The sequence below is a fragment of the Talpa europaea genome (genome assembly GCF_964194135.1).
Source record: "Talpa europaea genome assembly, chromosome: 1".
Classification (NCBI taxonomy): domain Eukaryota; kingdom Metazoa; phylum Chordata; class Mammalia; order Eulipotyphla; family Talpidae; genus Talpa; species Talpa europaea.
This window is the reverse complement of record NC_140073.1, coordinates 64,654,517-64,676,334: the sequence shown is the minus strand read 5'-3', so window position 1 is coordinate 64,676,334 and position 21,818 is coordinate 64,654,517.

Here is a 21,818-nt window from a genome sequence, read left to right as displayed (position 1 = left end):
ACCAGTCAGTTCAAAACTGACCACTGCATCTCCAAAACCTGCACAGGATCCAAACCCCAAACCCAGCCAGCGTGTGGAAACCTGCCCTGTGCTGGGTTTGGCCATGTAGCGCTGGGGCCAGAGTAGATCAGGGGAAAGCTCAGCTGTATTCCCAAACCAGGTGCCATGGCACTCCTCTGATACACACCCCTCCCCCTCTTCTCTCTTAGACCTAGGAGGAAGGTTTTCTGCTGCAGCCTCCTCACTGTGGTGTCTCTCTGCCATTCTGGCTCTCCTGCAGCCTAACATCTACTTGGAGTGAGATTTAACCAAAAACAATTACTCCCCTGATAAGGGCTGGTAGGTCAATGAACTAAAGGGGTTAAGTGTATGGTGTTGGAGAGAAATTAGACTTTTAGTGGTAGGTATAATGGAGTATATAGTTGGTTGATTTATCAACAGTTGTTGATTTACAGGGTCGTACATCTGAAAGCTACAAAACATTATAAACCGATGCAACTTTAATTTTTTTAAAAAAACAAAACTGTCTTGATAAAGTTTAGCTCCTCATTTTGGGATGAGGGATACCTAAATCTTGGTCTCTACCTGTCTGTCCAGTACCATCTCTCTGTCATAGAGGCACTCACCTCTGGCTGCAGGAAATACAGAAGCCTGTGTTACCCCAAACTTGCTGATACTAAGATATCTCTTGACTGCTGACTGCCTGCTCCTGACTCTACTATACTGAGGTTCTTTAAAGTAGGACTTTATTTTGTTCATCTCAGCCTAGAGGAAGACCAGAAATTCCATAGCAGAGGGGCTTGAGATAAGCTAGGAGGCTAGGTAATTTTTTGTAAATTCCATTTGGATACCACATTGCTCTTGCTTCGATTGAATGACAATTTAGGGTGACTTGGGGCTGGTGGAGATCTGGGTTCTAAACATATTCAAGGACTCCCTTGAAACCACTGCTGTTTATTTATTTTTTAATTTTTTTAAAGAAGATTTATTTATTTGTTTTTTTTTTCAGTCACATATTGCCTGCATTTATTCTGAATTTTTTCTTTTTTTTACATGTTATTAATTCTTTTTTTATAAATCAACATCTATTTTTATTTTTTTTTATTCCCCATACAATTGCACCCCCCCTTATTTTGACCCTAATCCTTCTTCTCCCAACACCCCCCTCCCCATAGTGTGTCTCTTATGTGATTTTGATTTTTACTTGGTATTAATTAGTTTTTTTCCTGGTCCCTTATTTAGGTTTTCTAAGTTCCTGCTATGAGTGAGACCATCTGGTATTTTTCTTTTTCTTTCTGGCTTATTTTGCTGAGCATGATCCCTTCCTGCTCCATGCATGTTGCTGCAAACTGCATGTGTTTATCTTTTTTGAATGCTGAGTAATATTCCATGGTGTATATGCACCACATCTTCTTGACCCAGTCATCTATTTTTGGGCATTTAGGTTGTTTCCATAGCTTAGCTATTGTAAATAGTGCTGCTATAAACATAGGGGTGCAGGTGCCTTTTTAAATTAATGATTCTGTGTCCTTTGGGTAAATACGTAGGAGTGGAATTGCTGGATCATATGGAAGCTCCATCTTTAGTAGTTTGAGAAACCTCCACACAGCTTTCCATAGTGGTTGGACCAGTTTGCACTCACACCAGCAGTGCAGGGGAGTTCCTTTTTTTCCCACATCCTCGCCAACATTTGTTGTTGCTAGTTTTTTTAATATGTGCCATTCTCACTGGTGTCAGATGGTATCTCATTGTAGTTTTGATTTGCATTTCCCTGATTGCAAGTGACATTGAACACTTTTTCATATGCCTGTTGGCCATTTGCATTTCCTCTTTGGAGAAGTTTCTTTTTAGCTCTTCTGCCCATTTTTTGACTGGATTGTCTACTTTGTTTTTGTTGAGTCTCATCAGCTCTTTGTAGATTTTTGTGATCAGTCCTTTATCATTAGTGTTGTGTGCAAAAATGTTCTCCCAGTCGGTGGGGTTTCTCTTTGTTTTTGTTATTGTCTCTTTTGCTGTGCAGAAGCTCTTTAATTTGATGTAGTCCCAGCTGTTGATCTTTGCCTTCACTATCACTGCTTTGGGTGATGTGTCTGTAAAGATGTCTTTGAGGTGCATATCATGGAGTGTTTCGCCTATATTTCCTTCTATATATTTTATGGTTTCAGGTCTTATGTCTAGTTCTTTAATCCATTTTGAGTTGGTTTTTGTGCATGGTGTGAGGTAGTCGTCAAGCTTCATTCTTTTGCATTTAGCGACCCAGTTTTCTCAGCACCATTTATTGAACAAACTTAAAAGATTTATTTATTTATACAAGAACTGGGGTACAGGCCAGATGCATGGGAGGTTGAGAGGATTCACCAGAGACAGAGCAGGGAACAGAACAGGCAGATTGACTGAAACACACCGCTGAGGGGAGCCATATGGGATTCTTGCTGGCCGGCCGGGATCGAACCGGTGCTGCAGAGGCTGCGGACAGCTTCACAGCACTGTGTTCAACCACCTGTGCCACCAGGGAGGCCCAAAACCACTGCTATTTAATGCTGGCATTTTGTACAGGAAGCTCATGATGAACTTGGGTGCAAGTCTGTTAGTGACAGATGAGACAGCGCAGCAGGTCATGGTACACAGCAATCACAATCAGGACAAGATGGAGGCCATGCTCATTCTCATGTGGTTAGAGTGTGAGGGCAGAACCTCTCTAGGGGCAGGGTGGGTACAGGGCAGGTTTTCTATGATCTGAGCAGACTGGGGTAAAGGAGAGTCTTCAAGCCCTAGGTGGATTTCTCAGGCTTTTATTGAGCTGTACATGCATTGCAGCAACGAGGTGCACGGCAGGCAGGGAGGCCTACAGGCCTCCAAAGCCCTAGCAAGTCTTCATTCTGGGTTTCTTTGGCTTGTTTCTCTCCTTCTCTCTCTTGCTTCTCTCCCTGACTATCTCAAATACTCCTCCCATGGCCCACCGATGTAAAGATAGTTTGCAACAATGTAACAACTGCAGGTACCCCATCAGGCAGGGTACTCTTGATGGTGGGAGGGCAGAAAAGCCTGAAAAACCATTTACCCTACAACCTCACGCAGGATATTCCCAAAGGACAAGTGTTAGCTTTCTTTTCTAACCTTATTGATATGATGAGAGGAATTTAGAGAGAAACCCAATCAAAGCTTCAAGCAAGGAATGTTTGCTGTGGAGTGCACATTAGGAGAGGGGTGGCGATTGTGCCAAGCCACACTCTTAGCCTGAAAGTGGTGAGGGTCCTAGTTTTATGGGGTTGACCACAAGGGTGGGATAGCAGGGAAGTGGGGCATTGGCTGGTCAGGGCTTTGTGGTTTTCCAAACAAACAAGTGCCAAGTTAACTCAGTAACAGAAGGTCACTGACAAGGACCAGGTTCCAGGGGCCTTGTAACATAACACCAGAAGGTTCCTGGGGAACGCAGGGAACACAAACATTAGGTGGGTGGGGAAGAAAGGGGCATGGAATGTTGAAGGTGTGATTGGGCCCCGATCCCAAGGCCATCATGGAAAGTGACTGAGCAGCCTACTCTACGAGTGGCCCATAGACCTGTGAACTCCAGCCGATATTCAAGACTAGGGTCTTATTTCTATTCACACCCAGGCAGCTTTCCTCTGTTCATAACATGGAGAGCCATGTGTTCCAAGTATAGTATGTCTTCAGAGTGATACCTATGTTCACGTTCTGCAGCTTCATATTTTCTGAAAGCAATTCCAGGGGCCCGTTTTCCTTGTGGGTGGGTGAAATTGATACAGGCAATCAAGGGGCACAAACACTGGCCAAGGAGATTGCCCAAATAGTTTACTGGCCACTGTCTGAGTTTTCTACCCACGTGCACAGTTGCAAGCCTACTCAGGTTCAGAGAACAATGGGATTTATTTTAAAAAAACAGGGAAATAAAACAGTTACTGAGGCGCTCCCAGAACTGCTGAGATGCCCCAGCACTGCACCAGACAAGTGACACTCAAAACAGCAGCTGCAGTGGCTGAACAATCCAACAAACAGCCACACTCATGCAACTCCGAGAGGCGCCCGGCTCCAGCTCAGGGTCTTCACCTTCCCTGCCAGGCGGTAACAGCAGCAAAACTGGGAACAATTTCACTCGCTCTGCTACTTGCAAAGCCTCAGAACCTTTCTTCTCTGAGGCTGGCTGCTGGAGGCCTCGCCATATTTAGAGGCCCACAACAGCCTTCTGGAAGATTGGCGCAGTGGGGACTGAAGTCCCTGACCCCGGAATCGCTGAATCCTCAAATGCTGAATCCCGAAGACTCAATCCAAAATGCTGAATCCGGAAGACTGAGTAATCCTCGGTCGATTTTGCTGTCCCTTATATTTCTCTTCTCCCCTCCCCTCCCCTCCCCTCCCCTCCCCTCCCCTCCCCTCCCCTCCCCTCCCCTCCCCTCCCCTCCCCTCCCCTCCCCTCTCCTCTCTTTTACATTTATTTATTTATTTATTTTTAAAAGGAGTGTTTTTTTTTTTTTAAGATTTATTTATTTATTTATACAAGCACTGGGTACAGTCAGAAGCACGGGAGGGTGAGAGGATTCACCAGAGACAGAGTGGGGAACAGAACAGGCAGACTGACTGAAATACACTGCTGAGGGGAGCAGCAGACACATCAGGAGAGGTCTGCGCGCCATGTGGGACCCTTGCCTGGTGGCCGGGGATGGAACCGGCACTGCAGAGGCTGCGGGCAGCTTCGCAGCCCAGCGCTCAACTGCTGCGCCACCAGGGGAGGTACCTTATTTATTTATTTATACAAGAACCCGGGTCCAGACCAGATGTGTGGAAGAATGAGATGATTCCCCAGAGACAGACGGGAAACAGAACAGGCAGACTGATGAAATACACTGCTGAGGGGAGCAGCAGATGCGACAGGAGAGGTCTGCTGCACCATGTGGGACCCTTGCTGGTTGGCCAGGATCGAACCTGCACTGCAGAGGCTGCGGATAGCTTCATAGCGCGGCGCTCAACTGCCTGTGCCACCAGGGGAAGCCCAGTCCCTTATATGTCCTATGGGTCATTCCACCCCCAAATGTGATAATTTTTACCATTTTCCCTGGGACTATCTATCCTCACCAGCGGCCCACTCCAGAGGGTACCACCTGTAACAGTCTTTAGGCTTCAGCAACCATTACAAAATGAAGAGGCGGTCCCTTCAGAGAATGGCCAGGAATGGGCTGGTACTTTCCACACCTGTCTGATGCTGATGTGTCCTCACAGCTACTCAGGAAGAAGAGGCTCTTAGCGTATTGTGGACAGGGACACCAGGGTGAGGGAAGTTGGTGACATTTTCAGGGTCCCTAACAAGAGAAGCCAGAATGTGGTCCTTGCTGATGTATCTGTGCAGCTCCCCCTGGGTGGCTGGGAGGTGGTGAAAGTTCCATGAAGGCATGGGCATGAGCCTCCTGACCCTGGGTGCTGGACTGGGCTGTCACATTGAACGTGCATAGCCTCCTGCCAGGAGCGTCTTTATCCGCTGTGTAGCTGGGCAGACCATGGCTCAGAAGAACTCGATATCTCACTGAATGTCACCCTGCTAATTAGGGAGTGTGGATATTTGCTCCTGGACTGTCTGCTCCAGAAGCAGATGGAAGTCACGTTGCCATCGATAGCAGAAATGATATTTGTGCTGGACCCACTTCTGCAGAAAATTCCATGTAGGAGTGAGGGATGCGTTAGCTTCCCTGCCAGAGTGGCTCATTATACAGAGCAGGGTTTTCTTTCTCATTTTCAGCCAGAATTACATGTTTTTGTTTCTGCTTGATTGTCTTCAGCTTCTCCAGGACCTCTGTCAATTAATGGTGCAGGGAGCTCCACTTTTAACAAAATTGCACTTAATCATACTCTGGCCACGTGAGAGAACCCGAGAGGCGTATTTGCTGCCTCCAAGTTTCAGGTAATTAAAAATCCAATATTCTCTGTGAAGGAAAAAAAGACCCAGAATCATGATGGCCTAAAGTAAACATGATTAAAATGTCCTCCTTCATGAAGAATTAAGACTTAATCCTTTGCCTCCTTTCTGGTGCTCAGGTATAGAAACTATTTCTTTTCTGGTCTTGGGCTGAATGTCAAAATTTACATTTAAATGGACCTGTTCTGTACAGAGCCTGTAGCTATTTGGGCCCTAAGGAGAGTGTTAATTTATATAGTTTTAGATGTGGAGGCTTGATTAGAATTCAGCCTTGAAGTAAATTGCTGAGGTCAGTTCCTGAAAGGTCCTCTGTGGATGATCTGAGAGGAAAGCCACCCTAGGGGAGCACTCTCGTTGGAATGCCCCCTCCTTGGGAAGCTGGCCACTACTGGCATCATTCTTGTGTTGGTGGTTGGCATGCGGGATGATGCACCTTTCTTCCTCCTGCAAATCCAGGCACAACAGCAGACGGGAGAAAAAAGGGGGTCCTATAGTGCTTTGGGCCCTGGCACGTGCTTCTGGGGCTGTGTTGTCCACACCTGATGGGCAGGGCGCACTTTAGCCTTTTTATGGAAGACCAGCTTAACTGACTCCAGAGCCTTGAAAGACCAGCAATTTCTTCTTATAGGAAGTGGCCACTGTCAGCCTCGGGTGACAAGCATTGTTCAGGTCACAGGATACTTTGGATTAGGGTGAGAAGCAGGCTATTAAGTGGAGGTCCTCTCCTAGTGTGTGGGCCATTAAGCGCATTTGTAAAGACTTGGGTGACTGCAGAGGGGCAGCCTGTGAGCTGGTTTTCTCTCTAGCCACCAGCCGCTGCATGCCCACAGTTGTGGGTCAGTTCAGCACCAGCTTCTGGGCACAGTGGGGGTGATTCCTAAGGCTTCAGTGGAACTATATGATCATCTCTTCTGCAACAAGTAAGATGAGGCTCCAGGAGATTACTTGGATAACCTCAGGGACCACCCCTCAAATCCTGGTCAGTGCCAGAGTTTGAAATAGGCTGTCTGGTGCCTGGACCCATTTTTGTGAAAACTTTGCCACTCTCCAGTCTTTCCACACAGCTTGGAGACAGGTGTGTGGAAGCCCTATTCTAGGAATGTCAGAGAAGGCAGAGGGCTGCTGTTGGGGAGAACACACCTGTGTTGACCCCTGTGCCCAGCATCTTAGATTTGTTACCCAGAAGGTTTAATAAGCAAATGTATCATCAGGACTAACCCTTGGAGTTATTTAGGCTTATTTGGCTAAGCACCCAGCACTCATTAAGGCTCAAATTGGTTATAAGCAGCATGCAAAGAAAGGCTCGAAGGTGACCTAACATTACCTTAGGTTCATTATTCCATTTGTATACTAAAACCTCTGCCCCTCATGGGGCACATGTGACCATTTTCTAAACATGCCATCCATGGAGAGGCAAGATCTCATCACAGAGTTACACTGCACAACCGAGATTCCAGACACCCCACCCTGCTCCCGCAGCCCAAATACCAATAATTTTATGAAAATCCCAACTTCTGTTAGAAAAGGGAGATGGTAAGTTGAGAGGGCTATTCTTGTCTTTTATATTATTCAAATAATGAAATCTCTTCGCCACCAATATCTGAGTTGGTTTGGCCCATTGGCTGATGCATACCAAGCAACAAACCCTGTGAGTTCAGGGACAGATAAGCCCGGCTAACTTGTCCTTCCACTCCCTGCAACAGCAGCTTGAGACTCTGCACTGTCCTCTCAACTCCAGCTCCTCCTTCTCCTTCAAGAGGTGGCCCCATCTACTTCTCAGGGACAATGGAAGCTCTCCAGGGGATTTCCCGCACCTTCCATTTCCCAAGCCTACCTCCCTCTTGCAGCTGTGGCGAATTCCTTCCCTCCTCTTGTTGAGCAGAGAAGCGAAGCACTTTCTGAGGCCACTGCCCTCCCATGTTTGGATTCTGTCTCTTCCTTCTCCTCAGAGGCCTGTCCCTTTCATGAACCCCTCATTTCCAAACCTTCAAACTTATCCCTCCTGAGTCTTCAGTCCCTCCTATCAGACACACACAAAGCCAAGCCGGCCAACCTGGAGGGCCAGCTGGGAAGTCATGTCTTCAGAAATCCCAGTCTCATCTTTCCAGTTCCATCCTCTCCTTCACTCCCCTTCCCACCCCGTGGCTGGGTGGCTTGCATCCCCTCCCCAGGTGGCCTCATGAAGCACACCCCCCTTTTGGGGTCCACAGGAACATTCCCCCACCTCTTTGGGTTCTTGGGCTGGTCAAGCAACCAGATTACGTCAGACATTCCCTCTGACATTCCCAGATTACATCAGTAGGAGAAAAAGATGAAATTTAATGTATGAATATGGACCATTTACATTGTGATAAATCCTAGTGTAAACGAGAGGGACTGAGGGGTCACGCCCCGAGCTAAGGAATGAGATAGGGGCCTGGGGTCTCGAGGAGAGAGGAGTGGGTCTCTTGTGATGAGGAAGGGATGACATCATATGTTATCCTGCTTGCCTCTAGATGTTTGTTCTGCTTTAAGAGAGGTTTCTCCAATAAAAAAATTATGTCTGAAGACGGCCCTAAATCTAAGTAATCTTTATTTTGTTAAGGTGATAGTAACCATTTCTCCCAAGTCTTAGCGCCACATGTCACATGACACATATTAGAAATAGTCTGCTCTGGACTCTCTGGAAAAGTCTATCTGAACATTTTGGGGGAGGCCCATCCTGTCCCCCTGAGGATGGAGGCTGTCTCTGTTCACTCTTAGCCTGGCCTACCATGGGAGCTACAGATCCATGTATCCAGTCATTATCTCAGCTTCTCCACCCGAGCTCTGAGACCTCTGCAAGCAGCATGTGTAAGGAACGTGGATTAACTCAGGCTCCTTTTTGTTTCTTGCTGCCACCTCTGCAGCCACCAGCAGCAGCTTTATTTTCCTCCCAGGTTGCATTACCCGCATGGGATATCGTGTTATTGCAAAAAGCACTTGGTGCGTGAGCACAGGGCGCACACAACTCTGATTATGGACACCTGGGCCAAGAAGCAAGTGCTCACAGACATCATGGGGGCTAGCATGCTTGGCTGCTCTCTGCCCGCCTCCCTGCCTGCTGGTCTGCCTGTGTATCTGGTTCCTTGCTTCAGCATTAAAGGCCTGTCAGGTATATCATAGCTCCACGATTCTTTTTCCATTTGCCCAAATCAACTGTGAATGTGCCAAGCCAGGGATGGTTGCACAATAGCATGCTTGATACCAAGGGAACTTGTCAGAAGCCTGGCACATGTGTGCTGCTCTACTCACCTACCAGGGGACAGCACAGGCCCTGCAGACTGATGTCATGCAGGCCTCGAAAATCTGCTCACCATATCACTGCTGTCTGGCGCTGCCCCTGCAGCGTGCAGCCTGTTTTGTGACAGCATATGTGTCTCTGGATGTTGGCCCCTGCCCCCGAGGCTGGACATGTACAACATGTGATGAACATGTTCACTGTTGTGTGTCCCAGGCAGCTGCCCAGCCCTTCTAGGCCGCAAGAGTACCTGAGGAACACAATGGTGTTTTCTGTCTGTCACTTTTTTTTCTCCTTTCACTAGAGTGAATTCTGGAACATGGTGGCTGTAGCTCATGCTCCTCACCTGGGCCTGCATAAAGCAGGTGCACAGTGAGTATTTGACAAGTGAATGAATGTGTAAATGATAAAATGAACGAGTTGCTTGGAACAAATCATATGTATTTGACTTTGAGTCTCTTCTCCTCCAATGGGGGATTACTGTCTGAACTCTTAACTGCTCAGTGGCACTCTCATTTCAGTGTGCATAAGAATTGCCTAGAAGGCTCATTAAACACAAACGGTGGGCCCCGCCCACAGATGTCAGATTCAGTAGGTCTGTGTTGGATCCTGAGAATGTGCATTTTAACAGATTCCTTGTGGATTGTCGCGCTGGTTCCTGGACTGCACTGTGAGGAGTACGGCTTTAGAGGAGCAGAATAAACACTTTGAGAAACTACTTCCAGCTCAGAGCAAAATTGCAAGTGGGGGCCCCCAAGGAGGTTCAGCCTCAGAGCATCCACCTGCAGCAAGGGTAGGCCTAGAATTGGGTCTCTGTCAGTTAACAGGAAAGATGAGAAAATGCTGGAACAGGCCATCGGCGATCAATTTACAATCACCTAGAGAGCAGGCCCTGCCGGGTGACGATCAATGTGCCAGGGGAGAGTGCACAGCGGGAGAGGGACTGCCTTTCCTTCCTTGACAGGGCACCCACCCCTTCTAGTGCCAAGCATGGTGCTAGGTATGAAGGGAGGGAAGTGTGCAGCTCAGCCCCACTTCACTGCGGCTGGGGAGAGGCGGGGGAATATGCCACTTGAGGCGGTCTCACTTTTACTGAGAACTGCTTTGTGCCAAGCACTGCTGTCACAATTTCATTTCTGTTCTGGCGACCTTGGGAGGTGAGGCCATTATCTCATTTTATAGGTGAGGTGCTTAGTCCCAGAAAGGTGAGGGGCTGCCCACCAGGTGTGCCAGCATCATCACTTTGACCATGTCCTCTTGGTTTGCAAATTGGCCCTCCTTCAGTGAGACAGCTGTGTCCGCTCTGCCTGCCAGAGACCTCCTTTTGCAAAAGGATTTCCTTAGAATAGCACCCCTCTGCCTCAGGGGACCCTCCAGCTTACATTTCTGCCAGGCAGGGGAACTAAATAAGGGACTCACCATCTACAAAAAAACTTATGGTTTATTTAAAAACACAGGACCATGATGTGAGTCAAATAATTGCTATCCTTAAATTCCCCTGGATGGGACAGGACAATTCTGAGATCCCCTCAACCGGATGTGAAGCTGATAAACAATAAGGGAGCACAGTTTAGCTGAACGTCCAGACCTCAAAGTGGGTGAGAATCTCAATGGATGAGACTTGCCAATAGAGGCTGGCTCATAACATTTGTGAGCTAAGATCTCACTCAAAGTTGCATGATTTATCCACTCACCTTTGCAGAGAAAGTGCAGCTGGCATCTAAATGGAAATATCAATTGGGATATTGGCAGAAACAACTGCACAAGATCCATTTTCTTGTGAGAAAATTAACAGACAGCATTAAATCTTCAATTAACTACTTCTGTGCAATGGAGTTCATTTGGGGAGAGAACAATCACAACCACACACACACACACACACAGCATGGTTACATGCTGTCTCATGCAATCTTCACAACAGCATGATGAGACAGGTGGTATCATTACCCACATGTAACCGACAAGGAAACTGAGGCACGCTGAGATCAGGGAGGTTTTCTGAGATCACTCAACTCTCAAGCAAGGCTGAAGCTTTGAGAATTTTCTCACTGTTTGGGCACAACATTTAGAGTGGGGGTTTCACAGTGTGGTTTCCAGCTGGTGTCGTCACCCCACATCACAGCTCTGTGTTTTAATGATGCAGGTACGGTGTGAAAGCCAATGGCTGAGCATGTGAAGGGGCTGGGAGAGAGATTTGTGGGAAGCAAGATTGGAGGAGACGTGTACTTTATCATTTTCAGCAGCTGCTGCTGGGAATGTGCTAAGTCTGCTTGGAACCTGCTCTTTTCCTACCACATTGGGCTTGCATATTGCGGGACGAGCTTACAAACCATCCAGTGACGGGGTGTTGTCCCCCTCATCACTTGGCTTCAGGAGGGAACAGGGTTGAGGTTGATGAGGGAAAGGCTGAGAAGGTTAGAGGAACATGCGTAAGAAAGCGCACACCCTGTCTCCCGACTTCCCTGGTCCTCTTCCCAGACCCTCGGCCTGGCCTCCTGGCCTCTGGAACTCTCCGAATCCCTGCTTTGCTGCTCAGGTTCTGTAAACTTGTCCTCCAGTTTGTCCCTTGGCTGGGGGCCCTGCTTTGGGTCTCTTGGCTTTCCAGCTTGCCCTCCGTGCTGGCTGTGGTTTCCATGACCCTTTGTTTAAGGCTTCCTTTGGGAATTTTGAAATACTCGACTCCCTCTGGTAGCTTCCTCCCCTGCGCGTCTCCTAAGGCCAGTGCCTCCTGGGCTTTTCCAGCTGAATAGCTGGTCGTGATGAAGGGCCAGGGCATTCCTGCTGCGACCAGTCACCCCATATCAAATCTGTTGAGGCCAAACTATTTTTCTGCTAACTTATATCCCGCAAGCGAGCAGAGGCCACAGGGACTTACATCTCACTGGGCCCCAACATCACTGCGTGCTGTGCTTGAGTGATATGTGAGTGGGGGGCGTGTAGCCTGGCTGTCCACGGGAGGGCAAGCATGGGGGGAAAGGCTTGCACGGAGAGCATTCAGACCAATTAAGCGATGAAGTACATTTCAAAATTGAAAATATCGCGTTATTCCTGCTTTTTCAAGGAGTGTTTCAGTTAAGAGAATCCTAACCTGAGTCATGATCCCTCTGGAATTGCGCCCAGGATTTTCTGAGGTATTCCTGATCCCCGGGGTGGTGGTGTCTGCCCAGGCAGGGGAGTGCCGGCGTGCTGCACGAGGTCGTGCTGGTTAACTGAAACCCTGTCTCACAGACTCTTCCCTTGTCATGTCCGTGACCACAGGCACTTTCTTAAAATTGCTCCCTTGTTGCTATGACACCTCCAGGTAATCAGTTCATCAATTCTCCACTGACATTTTCTAGTGGGTATCAAGTTTTCCAAATTTCTTCAATTTGGTGGCATTCCCTGGACAGCATAGGAATTCTAGGGGTAAAGAACGAATTTCCCTAAGCTACCTGAATGAGAACATGCTGTTATATATTTTGGGTATTAACTTTTAAAACAGTTACATGGGTTACAATAAAAAATAAACATACCATAAAACAAAAGGTGGGACTTACAGGGGCTGTACTGCTTTGAATTCTCCCATGTTTGGAGATATTTTTCACTTGTCTGTTTCACTGCCAATTCTACTAAAATTTATTCTAAATTTTATTTTTTTTTCAAATTCACGCATTCCATAACCTGAGTTAAATAAGGCTAATTAAATGATACTCACCCATCCCAATTTCTTACTCCTGTTCCCCAGGGACAATCATTTTAATTTCTTTAACTCCTGTGATTTTTGGTTTCATATATAATCTGTATACACTGGTCTTTCTAAATATTTTTTTACAATTTTGTATGGAGGCAAAATTCAAATAACATAAAATTAAACATTTATTTTTTTTTTAAAAAAATATTTATTTATGCATACAAGAGCTGGGGTACCAGCCAGAAATGTGGGGGGTGAGAGGACTCACCAGAGACAGAGTGGGGAGCAGAACAGGCAGATCTACTGAAACACACTGCTGAGGGGAGCAGCGGGCGAGACAGGAGAGGTCTGCTGCGCCATGCGGGTAGCTCCCTGGCCGGCTGGGGATCAAACTCATGCTGGATATTTTGTATGAGTGGCATCATATACTGTGTGAATTTTTGCGTCTGACTTCTTTCATATAATACAATGCTTTGGATGGTCAGCTGTATAGCATGCATCGGCACATCATACCTTTTTATGAATAAATGATATTCCATTGTATTTATAATCTCAATTTGTTTTGTAATCTCAATTTGTTTATCCATTCATTTGTTGATGGACATTTTGGGCTGTTTCCATCTTTGGCAATGGTGAATGATGCTGGATGTACATGGGTGTGCATAGACTTATTTTCACTTCTTTGGGGTACATGCCTCAGAGTGGACCGCCTGGGTCATAGGGTGAATCTGTTAAACTTTTTAAAGAACTGCCAGTTTTCAGTGGCTGTAGCATTTTACACTCCCACCAGCAATGCATGAGGGCTTTTGGTTTCTTTACATTCTCAACAACACATGTCATTTTCCTTAATTCTGTTTGTTGTTGTTGTTTGTTGTTGTTGCTGTTTCTGTCATCCTAGTGTTGTTATAGTCATCATAGAGGGTGTGAAGTGGGATATTTGCAATGACTAACGGGCATCCTTCCCGGCTCCTCAGACATTCGCTTGTCTTCACTGAGAATCATAACTCTTCAAGTTCTTTTCTTCCTTTTAAACATTTTTTGGGTCTTCTGTCTATTTAGCTGTAAGAGTGCTTTTTAAAAGAATAAGTGTTTAAAATTACATTAATAGAATTTTTATTCAAAATTGCAAATGATAGAAAAATACACAATGTGAAGAACACAAGTCACCTATTATGTGTCGCCCCCATGTTCCCAACAACCCTCTTAAAAAATTAAGAGTGAAAGCAGGAAAAGAAAAGAAAGGAAAAGAAAGATTTTTTCTTTAAGCAGGAAAAGAAAGATTTTTCTAAGAACACTATTTTATAAAATATTTAAAGTTTATTTTAATTCATTAATTTATTTTCTAACATCATTTAAAATTTTTTGACAGTATTTGATTACTCCCCTCAGGTGTCGTCCTCCTAGTTCTCCCCCCACTGCAGCACCCTTGACCCACCTCTCCTGTCCCTTGCTGTCTTCCATCTCCTGTTTTGATCCCTTCCCTCCCCTGCTGTTTGCCTCAGATCTATGATCAGCTTGCAAGTTTTGTCTTTTTCCTGACCCTTTGTTGGTTTTCATAGTCCTCATATAAGTGAAACCATGTGATATTTTTCCTTCTCCTTCTGACTTAATTGGATTAATAAAATCCCTTCCAGTTCCATTCATGCTGTGGCAAATGGCGTGAGTTTGGCTTTCTTGATTGCTGCGTAATATTCTTTGTGTGCATATACCACCTCTTGATCCATTCATCTGTTTTGGGACCTTTAGGTTGTTTCTCAGCTATTGTAAACAGTGCTGCAATAAACATAGGCGTGCAGGGTTCCTTTTGAGGTTAGTGTTTTTGTGGAATTGCTGGGTCATATGGTAGCTCCATTTTTAGTCTCCGAGGGACCTCCACACAGCTTTCCATAGTGTCTGGACGAGTTTACATTCCCACCAGCGGTGTAAGAAGGTTCCTTTTTCATCACATCCTTGCCAATATTTGTTGTTTCTAGGTTTTTTTTTTTTTTAAATATAGACCATTCTTACAGATGTGATGTTATATCTCACTGTGGTTTTGATTTGCATTTCCCTGATAATAAGTGATGTTGAACTTTTTTTTCATATGCTGGTTGGTAATTTTCATTTCATCTTTGGAGAAATGCCTTTTTAACTCTTCCATCTATTTTTGTATTGGGTTGTTTGCTGTGTTTTGTTGAGTTGTGTAAACGTTTCGTAGATTTTTGATATCAGTCCCTTATCCATTGTGGGGTATGGAAATAATCTCCCATTCAGTGAAGAGTCTCTTCATTTTGGCTACAGTCTCTTTTGCTGTACAGAAGCTTTTAGTTTGATGTTGCTCACCTGCCATTGGGGTTTTTATTGGGATTGCATTGAATCTATAAATTGCTTTGGGTACAGTGATCATTTTGACAATGATGACTCTTCCAATCCGTGAGCAGGGAATATATTTCCATTTTTTTTTATGTTTATCTTCTTTTTTTTCCTTGCTTCTGGGGATGTATTCTCAAAGTTTCTGAGATTTATGTCAAGGAGCGTTTTGCCTATGATTTCTTCTATATATATTTTATGGTTTCAGGACTTACAGCCAAGTCTTCTATCTATTTTGAGTTGATTTTTTGTGTGTGGTGTGAGATGATCATCTAGTTTCATTCTTCAATGTGTAGCAGAAAAATTTTCCCAGTATGATTTATTGAAGAGGATTTTCTTGTTCTAGTGTATATGCTTCACTCTTTTTTCATATATTAATTGTCCATTAATGTATGGTTTTATTTCTAAGAATAATTGAGAATTATCTGTCAATTCTATTCCTTTGGTCTGTTTGTCTGTTTTTGTTTAATTATTATAACTTTATACTATAGTTTGAAACCCGGAAGTGTGATACCTCCATTTCCCCCCCTTTTAGCCAGGGGAACTTTGGTTATTTGGGATTTTTGGTGTTTCCCGCGAATTTCAGTTTTCTTTGTTCTGTTTCTTTGAAGAATGCCATTGGGGTTTTTATTGGGATTGCATTGAATCTATAAATTGCTTTGGGTACAGTGATCATTTTGACAATGTTGACTCTTCCAATCCATGAGCAGGGAATATATTTCCATTTTTTTATGTCTTCTATTTCTTTTAACAATGTTTTATCATGTTCCTCTTATAGGTTGTTTACCTCCTTCGTTAGGTTTATTTCCAGGTATTTATTTATTTAATTTATTCTTGAAAATGACAACGGGAATGCTTTCTTAACTTCTACTTCTTCTAGTTTATATTTGTATATAGGAAAGCAATTGATTTTGCCTTTTTTTTTTCAATCCTGCCACTTTGCTGAACTGATTTATTATTATTATTTTTTTTTAAATTTTTTTATTTTATTTATTTATTTATACAAGCACTGGGTATAGTCAGAAGCGCGGGTGGGTGAGAGAATTCACCAGAGCCAGAGCGGGGAGCAGAGCAGGCAGAAGGACCGAAGCACACTGCTGAGGGGAGCAGCGGGCGGCAGGAGAGGTCTGTGCGCCATGTGGGACCCTCCCTCAGGTGGCCGGGGAGCAGCCCGGGATCAAACCGGCGCTGCAGAGGCTGCAGGCAGCTTCACAGCCCAGCGCTCAACCGCTGCGCCACCAGGGGAGGCCCTGATTTATTATTTCAATTAGTTTTTTGGTGGAGTCGTTTCTATGTGTATTACCATATCATCTGAAAATAATGATAGTTTTATTTCTTTTCCAATTTGGAATCCTTTTATTGCTTTCTCTTGCCTACTTGCTCTAGCTAGGACTTCTAATACCTTTGCTGAATAGTAGTGGTGGGAGTGGACATCCTTGTCTTGTACTAGATCTTAGTGGAAATGTTTTCGGTTCCTCACCACTGAGAATGAAACTAGCTGTGGGTTTGACATATATAGCTTTTATTATGTTAAGATATATTCCATTTTATCCCCAGTTTTTCAAGGGTGTGTTAATCATAAATGGATGTTGAACTTTATCAAATGCCTTCTCAGCATCTATTGCTATGATTATGTGTTTTTTTCCTTTCCTTTTTGTTGATTTTGTGTATTGTGATTGATATTTGGATACTGAACCATTCTTGTGTCCCTGGAATAAATTCCACTTGGTCATTTTGTTTAATCTTTCCACTGCATTGCTGGATTTGGTTTGCTAAGATTTAATTGTAGATTTTTGCATCTGTGTTCATTAGGGAGATTGGTCTGTAGTTTTCTTTTTTGTGTTGTCTCTGTTTAGCCTTGGTATAAGTTTAATGTTGGCTTCATAAAATTTGTTTGGAAGCATTCCTACTTTCTCAATATTTTGAAAGAGTCTGACCAGGACAGGTATTAATTCATCTTTGAAAGTTTGGTAGAACTTGCTTATAAAGTCATCTGGTTTCTTTCTTTCTTTCTTTCTTTCTTTCTTTCTTTCTTTCTTTCTTTCTTTCTTTCTTTCTTTCTTTCTTTCTTTCTTTCTTTCTTTCTTTCTTTCTTTCTTTCTTTCTTTCTTTCTTTCTTTCTTTCTTTCTTTCTTTCTTTCTTTCTTTCTTTCTTTCTTTCTTTCTTTCTTTCTTTCTTTCTTTCTTTCTTTCTTTCTTTCTTTCTTTCTTTCTTTCTTTCTTTCTTTCTTTCTTTCTTTCTTTCTTTCTTTCTTTCTTTCTTTCTTTCTTTCTTTCTTTCTTTCTTTCTTTCTTTTTTTTGGTGGGTAGAGAGAGAGTTTTGATTACTGTTTCAGTTCCCTTGCTTGTGATTGATTTGTTCAGGTTTTCTATTTCTTTTCTATTTTGTATTAAATAAAAATATAATTGTAAGAATCCTTCCATTTCATTTAGGTTGTTGAATTTGTTTGCATATTTTTATAGTAATCTCTTATTATCCTCAGATTTTCTGCAGTATCTGTTGTAACTTCTCTTTCATTTTTGATCTTATTTATTTGAGTTTTCACTTTTTCTTAGTGAGTCTACCTTACATTTTGTCTATTTCTTCAAGGAAACAGCTTTTGTAGTCATTGATCTTCAGGCTGTCTTTTTGACTTCTATTTCATGTATTCTGCTCTGATTTTTTTGTATTTCCTTCCTCCTATTGGTTTTTGGATTTCTTGTTCTTTTTCTAGTTCCTTGAGATGAGAGACAAAGGTTTTGTGTTTTTTTTTTTTTTTTTTTTTTGCTCTGTCTAATTTCCTAACATGGAGTCTGTATTGCTATATGCATCCTTCTTAGAACTGCTATTGCTGTGGTTCATACATTCTGAAAGGATGTATCTTCATTGTCATTTACCTTGTGGTATTTTTTGATTTCTTCTTTTATTTCCTTATTTACTCAATGGTAGTATTATTCAGTCTCCATGTATTAAAATATTTCCTTTCTTTCTTTTTGTTATTGATTGGTAGTTCAGTACCTTTATGGTCAGAAAAGATACTTGGTATGATTTCTACCTTCATGAATTTGTTGATGTTTGTCTTGTGACCAAGTATGTGGTCAGCCCTGGAGAATGATGCTTGTGTACTTGAGAAAAACATGTGTTCAGCTTTTTTTGATATAGTGCTCTGTAAATGTCTATTGCGCCCATGTAATCTAGTTCTTTGTTTAGGGTGATTATGTCTTTATTTTCTGCCTCACTGATCTGCCTATTGGGGTATTGATGTCTCCAACCGCATATGTATTTTCCCCAGGGTCTATTTTCAAATTTGGTAAGGGTTGTCTGATATATTTTGGTGCTCTGTCATTTGCTGAGTAAATATTGGTGAGTGTTATGTCTTCCTGTTTTATTGTTCCCTTGATCTTTATATAGTGTCCTTCTCCTCTCTTGTTACTATTTCAAGCTTGAAGCCCATTTTGTGTGGTTTAAGTGTGGCTGTTCCTGTCAGCCTTTGGGTGCCATTTGCTTGCAGGATTGTTTTCCCTCCCTTTACTGTCAGCTCCTGTTTATCCTTGGTAGGTGTGTTTCCTGGAGGCAGCCGGAAGTTGGATTCTGCTTCTTAATTTAACTATATTATCTGTGTCTTTTTAATGGTGAGTTCCATTCATTAATATTCAAAGTAATTACCGACAGGTAAATGTCCATCATTGCTATTTTATTCCTAGCTTTGTGCTTCTATTTAATTCCTTATTCAGTTCTTTGTGTTCCTTCTTCTTTTTGGTTTATATGCTATAGCTTCTTTTAATATTTCTTGGAGGGGGAATTTAGAGGATGCAAGTTCCCTAAGATTTTCTTTGTTTGAGAAGTTCCATTTCTCTCTCTCATAGAGAAAGGAGAGCTTGCAAGATAGAGTACTTTTTGCTGACATTGTCTTTTTCTTGGAATATTCTGAATATGTCATTCAATTCTCTTCCTGCCAATAGTGTTTTCTGAGAGAGATCTGATGTTAGTCTAATTGGATTTCCTTTATATGTTATCTGTTTCTTCCACCTTGCCAGCTTCATTATTTTTTTCTTTGTCTTCGATTCTTGGGAGTTTTACTGTCATGGGTCTTGCTGTAGTTTTCCTTTTGTCTAGGTAGCTAGGTGTTCTCCTTGGTTCTTGTATTCTGTGTTCACTTCCTTTTTCAAGTTGGAAAGTTCTCTTTCACTATTTCCCTAAATAGATTCTCAGTTCCCTGTTCTCAGCTCTCTCCTCCTTCTGGGCTCCCTATGTATCTAATATTTCCTTTTCTCACGGTGTCAGATCATTTTGATGTGTTTCTTCATTCTTTTTCTGTTGTTCCTCTCTCTTTACTCTCTACTTAGTTCTTTTCTTTTTTTTTTTAATCTAGGAGAACACTGATTTGTTCTTCCATTTGATTTACTTTACTTTTATGACTTAGTCCTGCATTTTTTGCTTCCTCTGCAATTCTGTTATCTTCTTGTTTAAAGTTTCAATTTCAATCTTCTCTTTGTTTATTGTGTTTCTCTTAGTGTTTATTTCCTTTTCTGAATTTTGTTTGTATTGTTCCCATTCTTTATTTTTCTTAATCACAGCCATCCTAATTCTATGTCTGATAAAGAAGCTTTTCCATGTGCCTGTGGTTTGATTCTTGGGTTTTGTTTTCTCTCTGTGTTGTGTTTTCACCAGAAGCTTCCTTGCCATTTATATTTTTATTTCTTTCCGTTATTGACTTTGGGTTTGTTCTGCTGTAGTTGGGGCTTTTGTTGTGTGTGAGAACTTCTCTCCCACTGTTCTGGTACTTACTTGATAGTTGGCAGAGCTACTGGAGTCTTGTAGAATCTGGGGTGTTGCTACAGCCTCCTCTGAAGTACTTCTGGGTCTCTTTATGGTGGCTGGGAGGGTTGGAGAGGTGCTGGGTCTAGTGGCTGAGTCTCTGTGACTTCATCCTACCCAGTACCAGTGGCTCAGGGCCTATTTACAGTGGCCAGGTGAGAGGCAGGTGCTAAAGATCCCTGATATATTGTGAGGCCCTCTGTGGCCCACACTGGAGGCTTATGTTTGCTCCCAAGGTGCTGGTGGATGGACCTGGAGTTCGGGATGCTTACCGGGGCTGAAATCCCTTCCTTTCACTTTCTGGATGGTGTTTTTGATGGGTCAAAAGTTTTTCATTTTGTGAAGTCCAATTGATCTGTTTTTTCCTTTGTTACTCTTGTTGTTGATGTCATGTCTAACAGTCAATGGTCAAATCCCTGGTCATGATGAAGAGTTACCCTTATGCTTTCTTTTTAAACTCCTGTGTTTTGAACTCTTAGATTTAGGTTGTTCACGCATTTTGAATTAATTTTTGTTAATGGTGTTGTGAATTTGGCAAACTTCATACTTTTGCATGTGGAAATTCAGTTCTAGCTTCATCTGTTGAAGAGACTATTCTTTCCCCTTTGAATGGTCTTGGCAATCTTAATTAAAAATCAACTGGCCATCCAAGGGAAGGTTTTTTCTGCACTCCTAATTCTATTATATTGGTCCCTGTGTCAGTTATTATGCCAATGCCACACTGTTTTGATAAAGATAGATTTTTAGAAATAATAGTTTTAATTGCTTTTCAGTATTTATGGGGATTACTATGAATGTGTACATCATCTTGTGTTGTGCTAACATCTTAACAATACATTTTTAGTCTATAAATATAAATTTATTTAGGTCTTTTAATATTTCTTTCAACACTGTCTTACAGTTTTTAGTGTAAAATATGGCTAAATTTATTTCTAGGTGTTTTAGTCTTTGGATGCTATGGTAAATGGATTTACTTTCTTAGTTGACTTTTTGGATTGCTTGTTGATGACATACATAAACACAACAATTTTTGTGTATTGCTGTTATTACACTCTGGAACTTTGTTAAATTTATTCATTAGTGATTATAGATTTTTAATGCATTTTAAGATTTTCTATATTTTGGATCACATTGCTTGTAGATGGATATAGTTTAACTTCTATATCTAGTTTCATACCTAATTGCTCTGGTTAGAACTGCCAGTACAATGTTGGGTAGCACTGGGGAAAGCAGGCATACTTATCTTGCTCCTGGCTTTAGGGGGAAAGTTTTCAGTTTTGTACTATTGAGTATGATGTTTACATCAGTTTTTTTATATTTTAATTTTAGATTTTATCTAAAATTTGGAAGAGAACAAGTTAGTTAAATTTGTCACTCTGCTACTAATAAACACATAGATTTTTTTTTCCCTTTCTTTTCTTCCACTTTCTTAATAAGGTGTATTATAAATTTTAGTTAACCCACATACAATTTTTCCATTATTATGACTATAAATATTTATAGAAATACATATAGCATATTCTGACTGCATGTCCTTCTTATATATATTTTTTGTTTTTCTGGGAATTCATGCTATTCTCATTTTTTTTTTATTTTTCTGTTTTTCATTATCAGCTCAACCTCAAACTCTCTGACAAGGCTATAAAAACTTTTGGAAGGTCAAATGCATAAAATAATCTCAGTAAGGTCCATTTCCTACTGTAAACCTCCTGGAGCCTGCATCATTATCTTCTGCCCACAGTGTTGCTTCTCAGATGTCCTCTTGGCACGCTCCATCATTATCCACCTGGAAATTCCCATCACTTTCCTGTGGGTA